Below are 22,174 nucleotides of genomic sequence, written 5' to 3'. Positions count from 1 at the left end.
CTAGGTAATTTTATCAGTCTTATATTTATATCTATGTATGTAGCTAACCTGTATAAGTGTAATGTGAAATTAATTATTATTAAGAATGTAAAGTAAAATTTATTATTAATAATGGGTAACCGGCTTTCAGCCTGTATTCGAATTCGAATTCAAATACAAATTATATAACCCCTGCCTTCCAGATAAGGAAGGGGTGTCGATCTACCACAGAACTAATTGTTGCTCTCGTAAACCTCCACACGCCAAATTTGGTTCCATTTGCTTGATTGAATTTCGAGTTATACAGGTATTTGTGTTTCGTTTGTATTCCATAGCAGGGAGGGGTGTCAAATCACCATAGAAATATTTACTGCTTCTTATTATATTAACGTGCCAAGTTTGGCTTCATTTGCTCGATTAGTTCTCGAGTTATGCAAAAAATTGAGTTTCATTTGTTTGGGGGCCCTCCCTTCCAGACGAGAGAGGGGTCTTAAAATATCATTGAAAACTTCTTCGGCCCCAGAAACCCCTATATACAAATTTTCATGTCGATCGGTTGAGCAGTTTCCAAGTCTTTATGGATCAGACAGACAGACAGACAGACAGACAGACAGACAGACAGACAGACAGACAGACAGACAGACAGACAGACAGACAGACAGACAGAAATCGAAAATTTTGATAGTTTTTTCACAAAAAAAAAAATTAAGAGTTTGTTCACATACTAGCATTTTCTCACCCATCTTTAAGAAAACAGATCTCAAATCGTACAAAAACAAATTTGGTATTTTTTTTTATTTTAAGTTATAAAGTAGGCAATGTATGTGATTTTTTCAAGGATGCTAATATTGAACACGAGCTAAGGATGTGATAAGGACTTAGAAAAATTTCCCTCGTCCAGACGGGACACGAGCCCGCAATCTCTGATATAGACTTAGAATTTATTTTCTATGCCTATATCACATCCTTAGCCCGTGTTCATTAATATCATTAATATCAAATAGGTATGTAAGGCATGAACCAACCCATTAATATCTAAATGTGGTAGTTAAATTAGGTATTATATTGAAGAAAAATGGTAGGTAATTGTCTGATCAACGTAAAATGTCATCAACATGCCAATTTTGCCCCAATTCTCCTGCAGTACTGAAATAGGTTTATCCTGACGTAAGATTAGCTTATTTAAAATCTGTTTCAAATAATATCAAGAGTGTAAGCGATACTCTAAGATAAAATAACACATTGTCTTCACATGATAATCCCTCTTTTTCGGGTCGCATTCTTGGGCGGTCAAAATATATCATCAAAAATGTTTCATGCCTTTACTATTTTGTGTGTCATTAATAAGAAAAATTGTTGTTATTTCCTCAAGTATCTTTCAAAGTTGAGACTTAATTCAACCCAATGTATGTCGAAGGTAAAATCGTAAAAAATGAATGTATGTATTTTTTTGGTGGGACATGGTACACTGAATAAAAATGTTGATGAGGACATGTATAAGATACGACCGCAAGGTCAACGTTGAATTGCGATAGCCTGTCTTATGTCAATGCGTTGTTTTCTGAGCATCATTATAGTTCCAGAAATATCCATGTTGGGTTGTATTCGGTTATTTGAAGCTACTTGACAAACCGAAAGTCACCATCTTGAGCTTCCAAATAGTTTTTGCCACTGGCTATCATCCCAGATCCAAAAATACCCTTATTGGATGTTGTATGGCCTTTAACTGGTCGAAATTTGCGTTCATAACAAGTGATTAATGGTAAATAATTAGTACCGTAAACTGGGGTGACTTTGATTACTTTTTTGATTGTAACTTAAATATTTTCAGAATATACTGAAAAAAATGTTGCTTAATATTTCTAAAATAAGTACTGGCATGCATAGAGAAAGATTCAGTCACTACTTCAAAAGTTTAGTAACAGTTTTGCTGTTTTTAAATATGCTCTAAAAATTTTACACCAATCATCAATTAGGGGTGACTTTGATCACTTTATTATTTTGGTGAATTTGGAGTAACACTTTGCTACTTTCACTAAGCTAAAGAGCCTAAAACGACTTGAACGAGTTTATAAATATGGAAAGCAATTTGGGGGCCAGCCACATTCTACATGAACAGTTTATGTTGGCGAATGTCGCAAGATTCATACAAAATTTTTAGAATATATATGAATGATTATCCACAGAGAGGGAAGGTGGTCTAAAATCATCAAAATCTAGTCCACGTGGAATATGACTTTGGCAATTGTCCAAATTTGCATGTTACTTCACGTCTTGGGTTTTTGTTAAGAAGAAATATGTAATTCACTGTGGAGATTATTGGCACTCAACATTGCCTTCGAGGAAAAACTTGCAAAAATAACAATGAAATGCATTGTTATAATATTTGTTCATCTTAAGAACTAATCTGGAAACAAAAAAAAAACTTTACGTATTGCATCTTGTTGTTTTGAATCTGCTAGAACCGATTGTTTGTATGCAACAAAAATGGCCAAAAACACACTTTATTTTCAATTATTATTTTAGCATGAAAAACACTCTTCAAATAGCAGGAAATGCATGAATAGTAGCAATGCTGACATATATCCACACAATCTGTGAAGATTACGACAAATTCCAAAGACTACGAGCACTTTTTCAACACATTTTCAAAAAAGAGGTACAGTGTTCAAAGTCACCACGGTGATCAAAGTCACCCAAGTTTACGGTATCATAAAATCCCGGTTTTCTGCATTCTGGTGGACGCTTAGCTAATTTTTCAGTCGATTATTGCAAGTATAAGGAAATTCGCTAAAAACTGGTTGAGTTATATGCATTTGATATTGGGCAATTTTCGTGACGCTCTCGGTACATGTTGTTTTGGGTACAGTAAGGTCTTTCTACGCGGGTTGTATTTCTCCATCATTCGACAACAGTAGGTATGGATATCGATCTAATTTCAACCACGTTTCTGGTTTGAGACCAGAAAAAATCATATACTCGTTTTCAAAAAAAAAAAAAAAAAACACAATATTTGGTGGTCCATCTAGAGGCCGTAATTCAATGTTCTAAATTTTGGTGAAAATTTATTTATATTCAAAAGAACCTCTTTATGACGGTTTTCTTCGTTATATTTTCAACTCAAAAAAATCTTTTTTACGCGGTCCCATACAATGTTGGAACGCATCCTCCCCCCCTAAAACACTTTAGTGTATTTCAATTTGCACCCCTATTCTAAAAAGTTGCCGCAAGACGCTATTATACGTCAAAAACATGCATTTAATCGAAAATTGAAAAATGTTAATTTAATTTTTTTTTTCATTGCTTCTCAAGTTCTTTGTCGTAATCGTAATTAGTTGAATAAGTCCATTTTCTGACTGGAATAATACCTCTAACTAATCGTGACTCTTTTCTTCCAGGTATGAACGAAAACCGAAATTTGACGAACCACTCGGTGCTGATTAGAATGTAATAAGGTTAGTTAGACCGTGTTGGAAGAAATGGGTAATTTTGTGGATAAGTTGTCCCGATTGAGCATTTGTAGTGTGCTGCTAAGTTTCTGAAGAGCGCTTACCGGTATAAACACGTTTGCAGCACGTTTAATGATGCGCAAAACAACGTGAACAGCGACGTTGGCGATCAACATTTCATTCCACACAGCACTTCGATCTTGAGAGTGAGTCAATAATGTAATTGACCTTGATATTGTTTTTTTATCCCCTTCGAAGTAATGATTTTCCATCCACCTGCTCGAAAGCCGGCCGGTTTGGATGCACTCGAGAGACAGTGGTTGCCGGCCGTTAAATTGCTAGTGGGTTGGGCGGTTGCTGTGCGGCGGATCTGCAATATAAAGCCGCAAAAACAGTGTGAGAAAACCGGCGCGACGCGGCGGTGCGATCGAGAAATTAAAGTTGGATAAAGTAATCTGCGGCGGGTTGGGGTCCACTAAAGCGCAAGCTATATCACAGCAACGCGATTTTGATCGAATGGAATCACACAGGAATTAAAATTGGAGCAAGACGAAGTTATCAACTTTGCGTTCATCTGTCTATTCTTGTTTGTATGTTTTCGTGTCCGTAAATAGTTTGAGATAAATTTCTTCTTTTTGCTCGAAAATATGCTTTCTTCGTGATTTTACTTCCCTACAAAACAAACACTGTAATTGTGTTGTTCGAGGCTGAATGAAATCGGAAACGCCATAAAGCGTTGAGAAGGCTCGTACAACTGAAAGTGTATCGATCTCGTAAAGATGTGGACCAGAAAGAAAAAATGGCTTGTTTTTGTTACCAACCACTGGATCCGGCGTGGTTGGATGGATGCGTTAATGGTCTAAAATCGTGATGAAAAACCATGTTCGTATCGAGTAGCAACATATATTGACAAATGATGCATATTTTTAAATACCCCGGTTCAATCATAGCAAGTGTAAAAAAATAGCACATTTTGCAAGATCCATTTTTTGCCGCAAATGAAAGTATTATTTTGGTGTTCTTATTCCCCTGCGAAATGAATTTGCGGGTCTCGCTTGTACGCATGATCGGTCGAAAATAATTGGCTATGAAAGACCTTTCACTTTTCTATCAATTTTCAAAAGATTTGTAAGATGGAAAGGCTGTGGGAAAACTGCTGAATGCAAAAGCGCCATTATACAGTTTCCATAGTTTTGCGGGTATGGTAAGGAAACGGATGTGAAGGGTTTTTTTTTAGTCTCGCTTATTTTCCGTCGGTCTATTTCCGCCACTGTTGTGGCCAATCACCGACGCCCAGGGAGGCGACTCCACACCCAGGACCCTAACTCACGACCCGTTTATTAACGGACCGGCGCCAACGGCTTTACTTCCTCATGCGATGGAAGGCGTGATCCCAGAGATTTTTCGCCTCAGAAAATCTCCCGGTGTCGGCTAGGATTGAATCTAGACCAGTTGGGTTGGTTGTGAGTGGATCACGCCACCTCACAACCATCGACACCAATGTCGGCGGTGGGATTCGAACCCAGGCGTCGAGCGTGGTTGGCGGAGACGTTATCAACCACACTAGGCCCCCGCACGGATGTGAAGGGTTGATTTGCAGGAAATCTCTATAAATTTAGGTTTCTATCAGCAAAATGTTGCTTTGGTCTTTTTCGTTCTGATGTTGTAAAAACGCTTTTGAGGGGCTTTCGACAAGAAGCATTTTGGTTTATTTATTCTTTTATGATGAATAAATATTTCAAATCAAATTTACAAAAAATGGCATGTGTTGTTATTTTACTTTAAATTTTAATCATGGAAAACGGGTGCCAATTAAAAATATGTGAAATTTGTTACAAGAGGGCTGAATTAATTCTATTTCTAAAACTTTCAACGTCCTGATGATACAACTCGAGAAAAACGTGGAAAGGTCGTAAGGAGACATCCATAAATTACGTAACCCAAAAACTCAATTTCTGGACCCCCACCCCCCATATGCAACGAAACGTAACGCCAACACCTACCCCCCATAAAAACTACGTTACGCTGTAGAAGGATTTGCTTGATAAAAATGTTTATTTTTGGAGAGTCTCTCAAAAGATTTTTTGTTACGTAACGCTGAGCTCACCTCCTCCCATCCCCTGTGTAACAAACCGTAACGCTCAAGGATACCCCTCTCCCCCCTATGAGCGTTCTGTAATTTATGGATGCCACCTAAGTGAATTACGAATAACTACGAAAATATTGTTTTAAAAATCTTCAATGGTCGCTTTTAATAAAGATGTGTTACCCAAGAGCATTCTTCACACACAGACAGGCAGTCATCCGGAAATATTTGAAGATGCAGTGAAACCACGGAAAGGGTGAAATTATCTGATTTGATGGCTCGCAAGTCTCATAAACTTTGCTTGCCACTTGACATGATGGGCAGTTTGCCAGCGGCACACGTTCTGCAGATTAATTTACGAGTTGGTAACGGCCGTTATGTCCGGCAGGACTCCCGGTAGCGGTAGCAAACCGTTGCCTTCATTCACGATAAAGTCCCTCAAGGCCCGAGTCAGATTTCACAAGTCATTACTTTAAAATGACGAAAAATTGTTGTTTTTTACACTTTGTTTTTTTATCCTTGAAACGATCTTGAACGAATTTACCTCTTTTTTGATTGCACAGCTATTATTGAGGATAAATTGTTTATATACTTTATATTTGTTAATTCGTTTTTCTAACTTTGTCCCTACATTTTCGACTCAAAAATAAAAATAAAAAAGCAAAAGATAAACCTTCAGCACTTCTGGCAACCATACCTCTTATTTATTGTTTCTGGCAGTACCGTGCGCGAGAATTGCCAACAGAGTTCGAATGCGAAAAAAGTGAAAAAGTATATAAACAATCCATCCTCAATGATAGCTGTGCAAACAAAAGGAAAGAGATAAGTTCGTTCTACGCGGATTTCCAATGTCTCCGGAATGGTGTTTTGACCAATTAAACTACTAAGGAGGTATTTTGCCCTAAGGAAAACATGGTGTTACCCTTTACTATTTTATCCCGTTACTAGCACGCGATTGCGGATTCGAGTCGTGGCTAGATGAGGAAATTTTTTTTCAAAACTAAATAACACCTTCTGCTCTCGTTCATTTCTTGTACCCTCGTAAAAACTACATATATTGCTCGCTTTACTAAACTTAAAATGTAAAAAATAAAATTATTTCATAAAGTGCAAAAGAAACGAACTTCGGCGGGGGGTTTTCGCCACCAACTGAGCGGGTCGACTACTTATAAGCCGTAGATATAGTAAGTCGTTATAGACCTATTTACGTACAAATGTATTAGTGTCACGCGTTGAGGAAAACAAAACAAACAAAACAAACAGCTTTGTTTGCAATGCTACGTTTTTAGCAGCGGGACAAATTTTCAGTTGGACACCTATCGTATGTTCTAAACTCGGTTCTGAATATACTTTTCATCCGTGACTAAGAATCGGGAGAAGCTGCTGAACGTAATCAGCAAAAGTTACCAAAAAGTGGTAAAAACAATGATATGCGATGATTTACAGTTTGGAGAAAACAAAAGCAACTTTACACGGCACGTTTGCTAGTGTGCGTAGGTGAAAAGTCACTTACCTCTGTACACAGCGTGTGAGAGAGACCAGCTCTCAATTACACGGTACACAATAGTAGACGGTGATATGATAGTTTTGTCAGGAAAAATTACCTCCCCAGTAGTTTGATTCTAGGACAGGACGTGACAAGAGAAACCAAAAATCACCCAAAGTTCTGTCAAAGCGAAAGCCCTCTCCAATTGGTCGATTTTACTTAGCGCTCTGTTAAATTTCATGATTAGTCGGTACGGTTGACTGTGCTGTGAAAACTATCGTTATTTTTTGTTCACACTATTTTTGCTTACTAAGCAGAGGGGATTCACTGCTGTCAAATTACATATATGTGTGCGTTATCGCAGATCAACTTTGGTCCATGACGTTTGTTGGTCCATGATGTTTGTAACTAGGAACAATAATGAGGAAAAAAATCACTACACAACACATTCATGAAAGTTTTCCGCGGTTTCTCGAGTTTTGATAAAAAACGTTACAATTCTATAATATTTCACATCGATCAATTTCATGACCAAAAAGAACAAAAACCAAAACAAACGCCGTGTTGCCGAATATGTTGGTTACATGATATTTGACAGATAGATCCCCCCTGTTACTAAGTGAATGAACAGCTTCTGTTCAACAATTTTTTGAAACTTTTTCCTACACTATACTGTGTAATGTCTATAAAAATCAACATTCGAAATGTTATTCATGTTTTTGAAACTACGTATGATAAACAACAGCAGATTCATTTCATGAAAAGCAAGAGGAACCCAAAATTAGTTGAAATTATGGCTGGTTCAAATAAATTTAACATATATCTTTAAATCAATTAAACTGGCATTATCAAATGAATTAATTAAAATTGAAATCCAGCACTTGGAAAATCCTTGATATTTATATTTTGCTAATTAAACATTTTTGGAAACACTGGCAAGCGTCGTTCCGAAAAATCACAATGTTTCATGAGGGCAATTTTGAACGAAAAGAAGAATAACTAGAAGCCACTTGTCACGTCCTGTCCTAGGTTTGATTGGCCAAAACACCATGCCGAAGACATTGAAGATTGCGTTTTTTTCTAACTCTAAGTCACACCCTCTGTTCTCGTTCATTTTGCGCATTCGCGTTACTAGACTAATTTAAAATTGGATGTTTTCAATGTGAATAAGTCGATTATAGGCTCAAATATTATTACAAACAATCACCACGACCAGGTGTTACCGTCTTATGTAAAAACTAAAAACCGGCCATTGTGCGCTACCATTCAGAGCTGGTATGGAGGACAAAGAACCTAAGTGGTTGTTCGTTTAGATAGTAGGTTGTGTTGCGAATTAGGGCATAACACGTATCGGCCGACATCTGGAATCATTGACTTCACGCTGCAAATATGCAGTTTCCACGAATCATTACTTCTGCGGGCTGAAGCTGTAGTTTATCGTCATCACTTTGGAAAGCAGTCTAAGCAATTATCCCCAGTTACTTACGGCGAGAGATTAATCGAACGCGGAAATTGAAGAGCGCAAAAAGCAGAACCGCAGCAGCTAAATTATTAGTCGACAGTCCGACATTTCACTAGAAAGATATGCGCTACCGACATATATAATTGGTTTGTTACCACTCTCTGCATTGTTGTCTCAAGTGTATTCATTACATAAAAGTTTCAAAGAACATGTGACAACTGGAATAGAATTGCATCTCACTGTCTGGGTAGAAACATGACCGTTACCTAAGTAAAACCTTCGCTTTACCCATGTGATTAAAAATTCCGATTTTACCTAGCCGATAGCACGTTTTCAAACAGAAGTTTCAACGTACTGAAAATTAAAATTTCTACAAAACGCCAGCTCGAGAAATGTTGGCAACATGAAGGAGAAATGGAAACGGGTGTTAATAGGCATGTGATGAACGTGATAACACGATAAACTCTTTTATGTGAGGCGGACCAAATGTTAAATATAGCATAGAAGGAATTACTCGTTTTCTCAACCAGTCAAGTGCACGTAAGGTTGCGTACAGTGTTCGTGTGTCTTTGAAGTAGAATAGCAGACGAGATGCTAAAGATGGGTTGTGCGTGGAAAACCTTTAAAACGCTCATGGGAATGCAGTTGGCTATAGAAAATCTATTCCACTATAAGCAGAAACGTTAGACACTCATGATGTGACTTGTGTGATAGCTATGAAAAATCATCATTGCCGTTTACTAAACAGCGACCGAATGCGGCTTGCTTGGGCGCTTCTTACCGGCGGGGAATGTCATTAACCTGTCATGCACATAAACGTACGGAATATTTAAGGAAAGCAATGTTCCTTAAGGGTGAAGACTGAATGCAGCTTGGTTCGAGCCATTTAATTGCTTTTCTGTGTTGCTTACTAGTTTGACGGTCTATTCATTTTGAAGGGTTAATAGAGTATTGAATAATCTAAATGGGTTTAAAAAAACATTATAGGTGAAATAAAATTATCAAATTATTTTTTAATTTTGATGCAGAGTTTGCATTTGAATAGTGATTTGATGAGAACAAAACAAACAAGAGTTTGCAGCTCAAACTAAAATCAAATTCGAAGCTTAAGTTATTTTTACGTTTTCTTGTTCCTGATTGGTCTCGATACACAGTTAAAAGCTCGAAATAGATAAGAAAATAAAAGATATTTTGTGTGCTAACTTTTCGTCTCACGACAGCATCAAACATAAAATTAAACTTCAATGAAAGTAGGTAGGTTTAACAAAATAGTTTAATCGAGATTTTTGTTTGTTGCAAACCCTAATATATTCTGAAAGCTGAGCCACGGTGCTCCCACAGACCAGCGATGCCAGATTGGAAGACATGTCTTCAAATCGAAGACATTCACCCAGCTGTCTTCACCGTTCTTCGTTGTTTGTGAAGCCAAATAGAAAATATGTGAAGACATTGAAAAAAGAGGGAAATATATGATTACGAACCCCAAGAGGAAAATATATGATTACGAACCCCATTTTGCAAAAGTGGCAACCCTTTTTTTACTCGACAGTTTTCGATTTGCCGGTAATTTTTGCAGCCGTTATTCGGTTTTAACAAGCCATCTCGGGTTGGAAGACATAAGAAGACATTTTTTCTCGGTATGTGAAAACATTTGAAAAAAAAAAGGTCTGGCGTCCCTGCCAGGGACCGTTATTATAATAAAAATGCACCAATGGATCTGAGTACACCATTCGATTCGTTATGGCTTCCTGAATCTCTGGTCAAAATTTTAAAATCGTCGAACGGTAAATTTTTGAGTAATGTCCTTTTTAAGGTCGTAATGTACAAAAAAGTGATATAAAAACGACGGAATACTTATTGTGAAGTACGTTTTTCAATCACAATTTCATGAAATAACTTCCAGAATAGTTTCTACACATTCCAAGTATTATAATTCATGACATTTACAATTGGTGAAAATATTTATTTGAAAATCCCATAGTGCACAGTGGTCTAAACTCGAAAAATCGTGATCGTTTTAGATTTGACTGTGAAAAATTGATTTTATGTACTCAATGTATTCAGCAAAATTATTGCATATAACAAGGCCTTACTTTTGGAGTATTCGATTTTCCGATCAATCCACCTAGCAGTTAGATAAAAAAATATTCTTCCGGGACCATCTCTACCGGGCTATCGTCTGACATCCCTACATGAATGGCACCTCAAGCAGCTCCTGTAATTTGTGGTTCAGTCATCTTCTTCATGTATACGCACAAATCGAAAAATAAACGGGTTAAGGCCCGGGCTGCTAGGGGGCCACAAATCTTTCGGTCAAAACTTCAAATGTTTCATCCATGGTCCTTCAAAATACTTCGGTATTGATTTTAACACCAGTGAAAACAGGCAGCATTTTCAAACCGTTGGACACTATCAAGCCAAATATCATCACACCAGCCGGATGTTTGGTTTGAAACTTAAACTTCACTTTTTTCGGCGAAATGAACCGGTTTACCCGGCTGTTAGACACAGCATCGATGCTGAACAGCCGTTCGTCGGAGAACAGGATTATTACTTTTTTACTTTTTCAGCAAAGGAAGGAATTTCTTCAAACGAGTCACTACTAGTTCCTACGCTCCGTGACCGAGTGGCGTTTAACTCTAGCTCTGGAAGGTGCGGGCAAGTCCTCTTTGATGATTCTTCGCACTTATTTGACCACGATTTGCGTACGTGCAAACCGAGGACGTCCACCTCCCGGCTTTCGCTGCCTAGAGCTATTTGGGGATTTTTTGATGTGATAAACTCTGTTAAAATACATTCAACGGCCTCGGTAATTTCTTTCGGCGTTTTTTGGGCGAACAGTAAACTTGTAATCACTTCTTTGGCGTACATTTTCACTTCCTTGCAAAAAAACCTATTTCGATGTTCTGTTGCAGTACTTAAAAGTAAATGTAAACAAATACACTGTCAAACAAAACAGGTCATTTGATACAAAAACTAACCCAATGCTAATGTTTGAACATTTTCGCATTTTTTTCTGCCGCATACTGTATATTCGAGGTGCGATGGGTGCGAACGTTGAAGACGTCGAAGAAGAACCTCTCGTCGACAAGAACGGGGTTGATTTGATTCTCTGCCTGTTGGTCGGGTAATCTACAGGTGGTTTTGTGGATATCCTAGTGAGGGAAGATGGTACTTCGACCTACCATACCACAAGTGACAAGCAAGTTCATGCTGTCTGGTAGAAAGTAACCTACCGGTGCCTACTTTTCCATACCCTATCTCTAGTCCAACAAAATTTCTGCAGCCCTAATACTTCTAGTTTCCAATCGTAGTCCTTATTTCGTTGTCTATGCATGTCGAATGGTCCGGTTCGTATTATTTCTTATGTTGTTTGTAACTTATTGTTTTCCGGGTAGTTTGTTGCCCCTTCTCCAACCTCTTGTCTTGCCGGAGGACCATCGTGTCAGCTCAGTTCAGGGTCCCATGTTGACACTAGTTGATCAATCGCTTCTAACATGGAGATCAGGCGCTGTTTTGAGCCGTATCATCTTGGTGAACAGACTTCCGTATTGGCGAAGCACTTTCTCTACCGCCGAAGCATGGTTTACGTAAATACATGGCTAAGACACAATAATATTAGAGCTTCACACTAAATCAGAAGTTGCGCCAGTTTCGCATAATACCGCATCAAATTTCGAACACTTAAGCTATGATGTAACTGCTTGCAAGAAAATCAACGAAAAATGAATTTTCTCATCGATGTTGAAGTTTTAATTTGTTGGATACTTCATTTTTGTTGCATTTAGGTGCTATTTATAGAGATTTAAACATGTTTCGTATATGAAAATAACGAGAATTCAGAATTCGGTTTTGATTCAAATTCCGAACATTTCAACGTAATCGCTAAGTGGTAATCCGTCTGAATACTAACTGTCACTTTTTTCAACGCCTGCTGAGTTCCTGGAAGTGGCTCAGGACAGTCCAAGGAACGAAATGGTATATAAAAACCATATTTTTTGTATGCCTGAAGGGCACTGGGCAGAAGTGCCACTGCTAAAGGAATGATTGTCTTTCGTGGCTGGCTCCGATATACACTGATTACAGGATGCTCGAACTCATTGATGGAGTTGAGCTAGTTGGTTGATGAAACCAGTGACCGTTTTGGGATTGGTGCTCCATACCTGGTATGGAGTTGAGAGGTAACTTCAGAAGAAGTTGAGCCTCGATGAAGCAAGAGCTCCGCAAAAGCAGAGCAAATGCACTGAGTTCCCAGGCTCTGTGTTGCAGAAGCGGCAATTGTCGGTTGGGACTTTGTCGATTTTTTTTAAATGATAGAAAGCGTGACAGTGTCCAGTGAGGAGTCCCATGATGATGCGTAGTTCACTACGAGGTAAATTAAGTAGCCCTTTGGTAACCGCAAGGTTGGGGTAGTAACTGTTTAGCTTGTCTACAACCCTGCGCACGTTGCCAGTGTTATGCTATTTCTAGCTTTTCCCATGTACTTAGTTCGCCTTCAATGGCGGATATGGAGATACCCAGGAACGGTTCCGGTCAAATGAATTGCTGAGCAGATCCTTGTCTTGCTAGGCTATCGGCATGTTCATTTCCCTCGATTCCACAATGTCCGAGTGCCCATAGTAGCATAACTTTTTTGAGGCGGGACAGTTCCCTGAGTTTTGCAATGCACTTTCAGACTAGTCTGGAAACACATGTGGTAGACTTTAATGCCAGCAGAGTGGCCTGACTGTTTGAAAAGATTCCGATTTTCGCATGTCTATAGTTGCGCTTCAGACATATCGTAGCACAGATATATACTGCGTACACCTCTGCTTGAAAGACGGTTGGTCACTTTCCCAAAGAGATAGTGGACTTTATACCTGGATCCCTGATTCAGTCTGAGACCCGTTTTCTGGGCCATCCGTGTAGAATCGGATGGTGCCCGATGGAAGACACGGCCCTTCATTGTTTCACACCGAACGATCTGTGTAAATCACCCTATACGGCACGTCCATGTTGGGTTTTGCTTCCACTCAGTCTGAGACTGTTGTTGCTACAAGTGTTAGCTTCTCCTTCAGGATGCTTAGGTGACCCGTTAGGTCACCTTCGAGCATCGTTGTGTTTCTTTGTAGACTAAGTGTACCAAGCTCTGTCTTCTTCTTCACATGCGGATGTTGAGGCAGTACGCAGAGCTTGGCTTCCATGGCTGCAGTCGGCGTTGTGTGCAGGGCATTGGTAACTGAAAGACAGGCCAGTCGTTGAACTTTGTTAAGTTTTATCTAGACTGTCGTTTCATTTACTATAGGCCACCAGGCTCCAGCGATGGTGATGTAAGGCCAGAGTGCTAATTGTGGTTTTAACTCCCAGGTCTTGCCGAACAGTGTACTGCAAGCCCAGCAGATCGCTGAAGTTGCCTCCCTGGTACCGTTATCTAGTTGAGCAGTCCAATTCAGCTTTTTATCCAGAATGATTTCAATGTATTTGGTCTCATTGCTGAAACTCAGTCTTACCTCATTCAATAGTGGAGAAGTAATTGAATGCACCCTTCGCTTGGTAAAAGGTATAATGACTGTTTTAGTGGGGTTAATGTTCAGCCCTTCTTCTAAGCACCACTGGGAGGTGGTGTTAAGAGCCGTTTGTATTCGACTAACAAACAAGGACTGCATCATCGGCATAGGCTAGCTGCGATAACTTAGTGAGAAGAGCGTCTACCACCAGTGACCATAGCAGTGGAGAGAAAACTCCTTCCTGAGGACACCCTTTCGCTGCCTCAACTGTGACACCCAAATCTCCTAATGCAGCCATGTTCTTCCTAATCGAAAGCATTGCTTGAATCCAGCTCATTGTAGTATTAACGATTTCTTTGTTTTGTAGAGCCCTGTGAATTGATGCAAAGGACGTTTAACGAAGGCTCCCTATATATCAAGAAAATCGCAGACCGCTGTTTCTTTATATTTCAGTGTCTTCTCGATCTTCGTCACTAGGCAATGCAAAGCGGTTTCTGTAGATTTGCCCTGTTGATAGGCATATTGATGCTTATGCAAAGGCAAACTTTTCAGAAACTTGCTGCGGATGTAGTTATCCGCAATTTTCTGCATCAACTTGAGAAGCGTTGACGTCAGACTTATAGGTCTGAAAACCTCTGGAAATGTTTGATTTTTTTTGCCCGGCTTCGGTAAAAACACCAACTTAACGTTCCGCCAGCTGACCGGGATGTGTCTCACAGTAAAACCGACTTGAAAAAGGTTGATGAGTTCGGACATGATGCCTCCGTCCGATTTTTGCAGGAAGATTGGTGGAATGCCATCCGGTCCCGGTGGCTTTAAAGGCTCAAAAGAGCTTAGTGCCCGTGCCCAGTTGATAGAAGCCTCCGGGAGCAGTCGACGAGCAAGCACTGCGGAGTCACGTGACGTCAGGCGTCTTGATCGGAGGCTTTGTTGCTCCTCAATGTTCAACCCGGTGGTCGCTGTCGAGCCAGGAAAGTGAGTGTTCATAAGAACATCCAGCGTTTCTTTGGTAGTGACAGTCATACTTCCGTCTCCACTTTTCAATTGCCCAAGACCACTCGTGTGATCCTTGGACATCGAATATTGAGAATAGGTTATGTTTCCATTTAAGTCTACTACTTAGATTCTCCTACTGTGTAGTAGAATTAAATGGAAACATAACCTATTCTCAATATTCAATTCCATTCTACTAAGACGCTCAAAAAGGAATTTATTTGGACATCGCATTTTGCAGTCGCGTAGCCGCGGCCAGAGTTTGATTCGGCGAAGCGGACTCTGGATCTCCTTTTGGCTTTGCGTATCTCGTAGTTATATTTTATAAGGAATGCTTTATAAACATCCCAATTGGGCGTGATTTTGGCCCGGTTGAACAGGCGTCTAGCTTTCCGACGAAGTTTGCTAGGAGTTTCGTTCCACCAAGGTACACCACGACAGACTGTCCGTTTCGTTAACGGACAGTTTGAATTGAAAGCTTCCGTGATCCTATGCTGTATGCGGTATGCGCTGCGATATCCAGTTCAACTGGAGTTTATATGGCAGGATGTCCTTGAGCTAACTAGTTGTTCCTTGAAAAAGTTCCAATTGGTTTTCTTAGGATACCTAAAGTGTTCTCCTCTTACAGGAGTAGCCTCGATGTCAAATCTGATATGTCTATGGTCTGATAAACTAGGTTTATCAGAGACATGCTAGTTTTTGACCTTCTCCGTTATCGAGGCACTACAGAGAGTGAGATCTAAGACCTCTTGTCTGGTAGCATTACTAAAAGTTGGTTCGTTCCCTACATTGCATACATTAACGTTGTTAGAACTAACGTATTCAAGCAGGTACTCACCTTGTGTGTTCACACCCGAGCTTCCCCAGACTGTGTGGTGCGCGTTGGCATCGCAGCCGACGATGAGTGGCTTATTGATGCCTCGGCAGTACCGCACAAGCGCTGTAACTTCGGATGACGTTACATCGTCCGCTTGGCTGCAATAGATCAACTTATCGTTTGGATTGGATAGAAAAACCATACTTTTCATTGCACAAGCTATAGTAATTTTTTTATTCTGAAATGTTCGAAGTTTGAGACTATTAGAAGTTTGGATCAAAACGGCGTATGGTTTGGCACTATTCAAACTTTTCTTTTAAAATTGGTATGTCAGCATACGAATATTTGCCACAATATGTAACTATTTTCAATTGGAAACTAGCAAAAACTTCTCTCCAGACTGAAATACTCATCTCTAAGAACCCCCTACATATCAAGCAATAATGAGGTTTGTTTTATTTAGAATTTGGCCGCATACAATTTCCGATTTTAACATGAGGAAAAAACGTACAGAATTACTAAAAATATGTTTTGCAGGGTTTTTATTAAACTTCAAGGAAAAAAGAAACAAGAAAAAATATTTGTCTGCTGTTCTGATGAATTCTCGAACTTTTCGTCGAATACCTCCCATCAATTTCTGCACAGTGGCAACATCAACCTTATCTGCCATTTTTTCCGCCACTTCGCCATATCATGGGACGAAACTGTGGACAGTTTGGTCGATTAATCTTTTTTTTTCGATAATATCAATATTATTCTGCTTGTACCATTCCAATACATCCCGGGCGTAGTAACAGCTAGCTAGATCGAGCCAGAACTCCGGGGGGCCTTCGTGTGACTGGATGAACGGCAAGCTAGATGACTTGCCAAATCATCAACTTGCGGGCGAATTTGAACTTGCGGGTAATTTGAACCTACCTGGAACATTCCCCTTACGGTTAGGTAGGTGAAATTTCCGACCCGGGATTTGTCCAAAGTCTATTTTGACGTCCATTTTTATCGTCCATCAAAATACAGCCTGTACGCTGTCAGGACTGTTTCAGCGTCCTGTTGGGTTGTTTGTTGGCATGATACGACCGTAATCCTTCACGTATACAGATTCGACGAGATTGTACTATGTGCTGCATTTAACCTTTTCGCCCAGTTACGGAGGGAAACCCCAGGATTTTTCTGGTCTGCCCTGATGACCTTCGCTCGTAGTTTCCGGTCCAATGTCCCACTTCTACGTTTGGTTTGCTTAGCGCGATCCACCGTCAAGGGGTCCCGGTAACGTTTGAGCACGGTATTCACAGTCGATTTCAGTAGTTTGAGAGCCTTGACGATCATTTCTCTTGACCATGTCGGTTTTTCGACGTTGGTGTGCACAATTTTTTCTCGTCTCTCGCGTTCAACCCTGGATAACTTTTCAACGCTTGGTACACGCGACGAAATTTTCACCACTTAGTAAACAAACCTTCCAGATCAAAACGCTGTCCTTAGTACAATATTAAGTTAACAGTACACCTTGAATCGAAAATTACCAAAGCTAAGTAATAAGCATCGCTGAATCCTCGTGAGCCTCCTTCTATAAAGCATCTGTTGTCTTTTCTGTGAGTTTGGCACCGACGATAATTGGTCGGTTAAAAGAAAGTGTGCTGCTGATCTATATGTTTGTATCGGGAGACAATGGGGGAAACATGCTTTTTTGTGTGTTAAGTAAAGTGCGGCACCACTTTGATTGAAAACTCGAGTGTTTTGAAGTGATTTCTCTGCTTCAAAAAAAAAAAAAAAAAAAAAAGACAAATCATTCCCACCACGCCGGTTTCGGCTGCATCTAGAACTAAATTTACCGCATATCCAGGGACCGTTGTTTCTTGGTGCATGCCGTGATGTTATAACAGCAATTAGTCATCCCAGTCGTTTCGATACCCGCCGTGGCAAACGAGAAACATTCCAATCTCGATGGTGATCAGTTCTTTGCTCGGCGCCGCGGCCACTTTGTTGGTCTTACACCATTATGCACTATTTAATTAGTCATGGTCAAGTTCCCAGGGGCAGTGTATCTTCTCAGCAGCAGGAAAGTGGGAACACATTGGTGAGAGCATAGTTTTCAAGCAAATTAATTACATTTATCTTTGCACAGTCGCAAGTGGAAAATTGCGCTACAATGCTTTCTTAATTGTATATTGTCGAGAGCTAACGAAGTAAGCCCAAGTGCATATTTCTTCTTCCCAACACAAAAAGCTTTGTCGCGATCGGTCGCATCTATATAACCGTCCACGAGCGCAAAGCGTCCAATTATAGTTCTTATTTGGCTCTGTACAACAAAATTGCTAGCATGAATCACTCTTATAACAAAAAGAGATGTCTCACAGCTGTACATCATGTCGAGGACCTAAATTGTACGGAAAAAAGCCATATCAATTTCATTCAAGCTACACGCTTTATGTTTAACGGAATCCAGTTTCAACCAGGTTCGCATGGGTAGAAATTCGCTCAACGCTCATCAAGATCAACCTATATTTCCAACGAAATTTCTTCCTTCGAAAAAGGTTCATAAACGTCATTCACCATTACCGCTGAGTGCACTCGATGATCGCACTGGACGAACGGCGAAGCACGTCCTCAGCGGCACTTGTACGTGAACATACTCGAATCATTTCGTGCACTGTATCATTTACCATCGGCACTCGGTGTATTAAGTACGTTTCATACTGTGCGGTAAACGCCTGAGAGTGCAAACAGATTACCAAATGAAAACAGTCAACTGACACCGGGGTAAGTTATTTGACAAGTAGAACATCGTGATGTATTGATGAATTTTTGTTTGTTAAGATACAATTTCTCGGTACCCAAGTGCTGGTTCCCTGATTCTTGTCTGGGATTTTCTGCTTACTAGTTGAAAGTACCAGTTATTTTGATAATATTTTTTCCCCAAAAATTGTGGAACAGTGTAAAGAAATATTTTTACATTCAGCTGCATTCGATTGCGGTCTAAAGTCTACGTTGAAAGCGCTGGTCTGAATTGGCCTTTGAGAGACCAACCATTGATGGCGATAGATAGCCACGGAGAGAACGCCGCGTGCCGACTGACCAAAATCGGAACGCATCTGCAAAGCCATCACGGGCTACTCGTGTGTCTGTTTTTCTCACTGCCCTCGCTTCTTTTCTCTAGCGTGTCGCGACCGGGTTTGACATAGCAGGCGAAATTTAAGTCAATGGCAATGATGGTTGTCTTCCCTTATATCCACCCATCGTGGACGCTGAATGGGTTGAACTCAATACAGTAAACTCGACGGTTACCTAGCGAAACAGTATAAGTTCCTGTTTTGTTACTCTTTAGAACGGTGCCGGAATTGCTGATTCAACTCTGCAATAAAATATGATTTTAGGGGGCACATGTTTTACTCAGGTAAATAGCGAATTCGAAACAAAATTTAGTGTTTTCATATTCATATTGATAGTGAGAATTCCTAAAATCCTGTTGATTACTGAATTACATTACATGAATTTCACAATTTTGAAATATGATACCTATGTATATTAACCGTTGAGCCATAAAAGCTACCTTTTATCGTTATGAGCACAACACTGTTCAACGATAGAAAAAGATTGACTTATTTGATTTGGGAATTGACCACTTTGGTCTCTATTTTGGGCTGTTGTAATAGCTGTACCCGTAGCGAATTCTGCAATCTTGGATCGAGGCAGGAAAGCAGATTTTTTCCGACATTAGTAAAATCGGTTTAATGCTCTGGTATATCCCCGCTGTGGACAGATGTTATTGTATCGCTGTTTAGGTATTTACCCTCAGCTGCAACAAACTTGCTGCGAGCTATGTCTAGCAATCTAATCATCGAAGATGCTTTTGGAGATAATTCGGTTTACGGTTACAAACTATTTAGCCTTGTATTGCAGCGGATTGGTTCCGCATCACAGATAACGAAAGTGTAATTTAAAAATACTAAGGCGTGTTGGAAATTCTAATTTGTTATTATAAGAAAACTGTTTGCGATTTTCACTTTTGGTATAATATATGATAAATGTATCGATCAGTCAAAAACCATGCTAACAGTTCAACCTCACTTAAATTATTAAATCGTATTTTTTCCCTCAACTATGAAATTGAATTTATGTAATTTCCTTCAGATAGAACTATGTGATCTCCTACGTTAACAAAAAAAAAACCTAAATTAATCCACCGAGCGGTCAGACCCAGCCCTTCTCATTCAAACTTATTATTTGTAAAAATTGATTAACATGAATGCTTCATTCCGATAAAGGAAAATTCACTTTTTGGGTTCTACCTAAATTAATCCACCGAGCGGTCAGACCCAGCCTTTCTCATTCAAACTTATTATTTGTAAAAATTGATTAACATGAATGCTTCATTCCAATAAAGGAAAATTCACTTTTTGGGCTCTAAAATATTGATGTTGTAATTGAAGCATAAAAATCGAAATTTTACGTAATGTTAGTGCTTAAAAATAGCGAAATAAAAGAAATGACCCGTAATTTCGATAAATTTAATCACCAGTAATACCAGGAACGTTTAAATAGTACGATACCATATTTAAATTATGTTGAGGCCACTTATATTGATCAAAGCAGGTATAGTTTTAAATAGTCTCTGAATTGCTTTTTTTCCATAACTTCTGAACAATGAAATGAAAGAAACGAACATCACTTAACTCATTTTTGCATTTAAAAATCTACTTTGTACGGTAAAGGTGTGGCACATTCTATAAAAAACAACTTTGTCGAAGACACCATACTTCAATCTGGCTCTTTTGGACTGTTGTGGAGTTTTCTATAGAATGCCCCTTCAAATCTTTTTTTTTCAATGTAACTTTCTATAGTGGTTTTCTACAGTTGTTCGATGTTCTGCAATGTTGTTTACTATGTTTCTATGTCTTATACTTCTTCTGTAATGGAAGGAATTTATTAAAATAATTCACTAATTTACTAACAGATATCCTGCAGATATTGACACATCTATTTGGCTTGAACTTTAATATACAATTGATTTTGTCTGCAGTAATTTGCGGATTTTGTGTTTTTCTGTTAGTAAATTAGTGCATTATTTCAATAAAACTTTCGAAAACTTCACATAAGGCCATTGAAATGAGCAGATAGAAGCATGGTATTTTCGGCAAAGTTATTTTTTATAAAATGTGCTGCAGTTTTTCCGAAAAAAGTTAATTTTTACATGCAAAAATGAGTCAAGTAAAATTCGTTTCTCATTTTTAGGTGGATTAGTTATAAAATTGTTACTTATTCAAAATGGAGAGCAATTGATGGAACAACTTTTTGAAGATACAACAGCTTTAGAATCAGTTTTTCGAGTCAAAATAATTTCGATCACGTTTCTGCAGCTATGGAAACAGTGTACGATGGAAACAATATCAATCAGATCAACTGAGTTACGGAATTTCTTTTTTATATATACGAACAAGGAGAGTAGAAGAAGATGTAAAATAAGATAGTCACTTGGTTATACATGGGTCATGGGCAACTGTGGCTGAACCACTGAATAAAACTAGGGCTGCAACTATGTATTGTTTTCTTCTTGCAATTATTCTGCGTCACTATCTCCATTATTCATTATCCATTAAGAAATTCCTGTCGTCTGCGTATATTTGAAATTTTTTCAAGTATGAATGAAACGTCATTTTAATACAAGATGAAAAGAATTGGATCCAAATGAAAACCATGGGGCACCTAAAAGGTGGTTAAAATACGCTTTGAAAGTTTATTTCAACAGCGTATGTGAGAGTTTATTTAAACAAAGGTTTGCAATCCCGGGAACGATATCCGGGAATTACCTTTTCCCGGGATTCCCGGAACCCGGGAACAGAAATATTTTTTCCCGGAATACCCGAGTTTCTCGAAAAATTTCGCGAGATTTTATATAGTCCCCATACAATTGTGCAAAAAAGCACTACTATTAAAACACGAAACTCATGTCGTGCAGCTTTAAGGAGGGCATTATACGAAGCAAATATTTGCTTGAAATGACGGTCAATATTTGCCTGCCGTGTAATATAAAATTACTTGCTTCAATTATTTGCCAAAAATATTTACTGTTTTATTTAGTAAACGAAAAATTGGGCAAACATTTGCTTCGTCTGATGTCGTTCATTTCCAGTTAGTTCACTACTGAGCGAATAGTGCTGTTTTTCTTTGTTTATTGATAAAAATTTACGAAACCTTTATTCCTTAAAAAAATTTTTTTTTTCCTCATCTATGCATAAAAAAAATTGAAACCTGTAAATCGACCTTCTGTTTGTTATACACAGACTTCGCAGCCAACTGTTAAATGCACAGGACAATTGCGTGTTAGCGCTATGATCCTACTGACACTACCAGTCTTTCCCGAACCGAGACTCGAACATACGACGACTGGCTCATCAGACTTACTCTTCTGCAAATGTTTG

The 22,174-nt window shown here is 39.0% G+C and overlaps 1 protein-coding gene across 2 annotated transcripts in view; it reads left to right on the top strand.

Moving 5' to 3' along the window:
• Positions 1-22,174, top strand: part of LOC129717665 (uncharacterized) — a 213,954-nt gene that overhangs the window by 79,364 nt on the left and 112,416 nt on the right. Inside the window, exon 1 of one of the 2 annotated variants that reach the window (XM_055667739.1) lies at positions 3,416-3,434. The exons of the other annotated variant lie outside the window; for it this stretch is intronic. The gene's annotated coding sequence lies outside the window, so the exon portion shown is untranslated. Of the gene's footprint in view, positions 1-3,415; positions 3,435-22,174 lie in introns of those variants that run through there. 2 annotated transcript variants of the gene reach the window in all.

Source organism: Wyeomyia smithii, chromosome 1 (assembly GCF_029784165.1).
Source record: "Wyeomyia smithii strain HCP4-BCI-WySm-NY-G18 chromosome 1, ASM2978416v1, whole genome shotgun sequence".
NCBI lineage: Eukaryota > Metazoa > Arthropoda > Insecta > Diptera > Culicidae > Wyeomyia > Wyeomyia smithii.
Note: the sequence above shows the minus strand (reverse complement) of the source record. Positions and strands in the feature narration are given on the sequence as shown.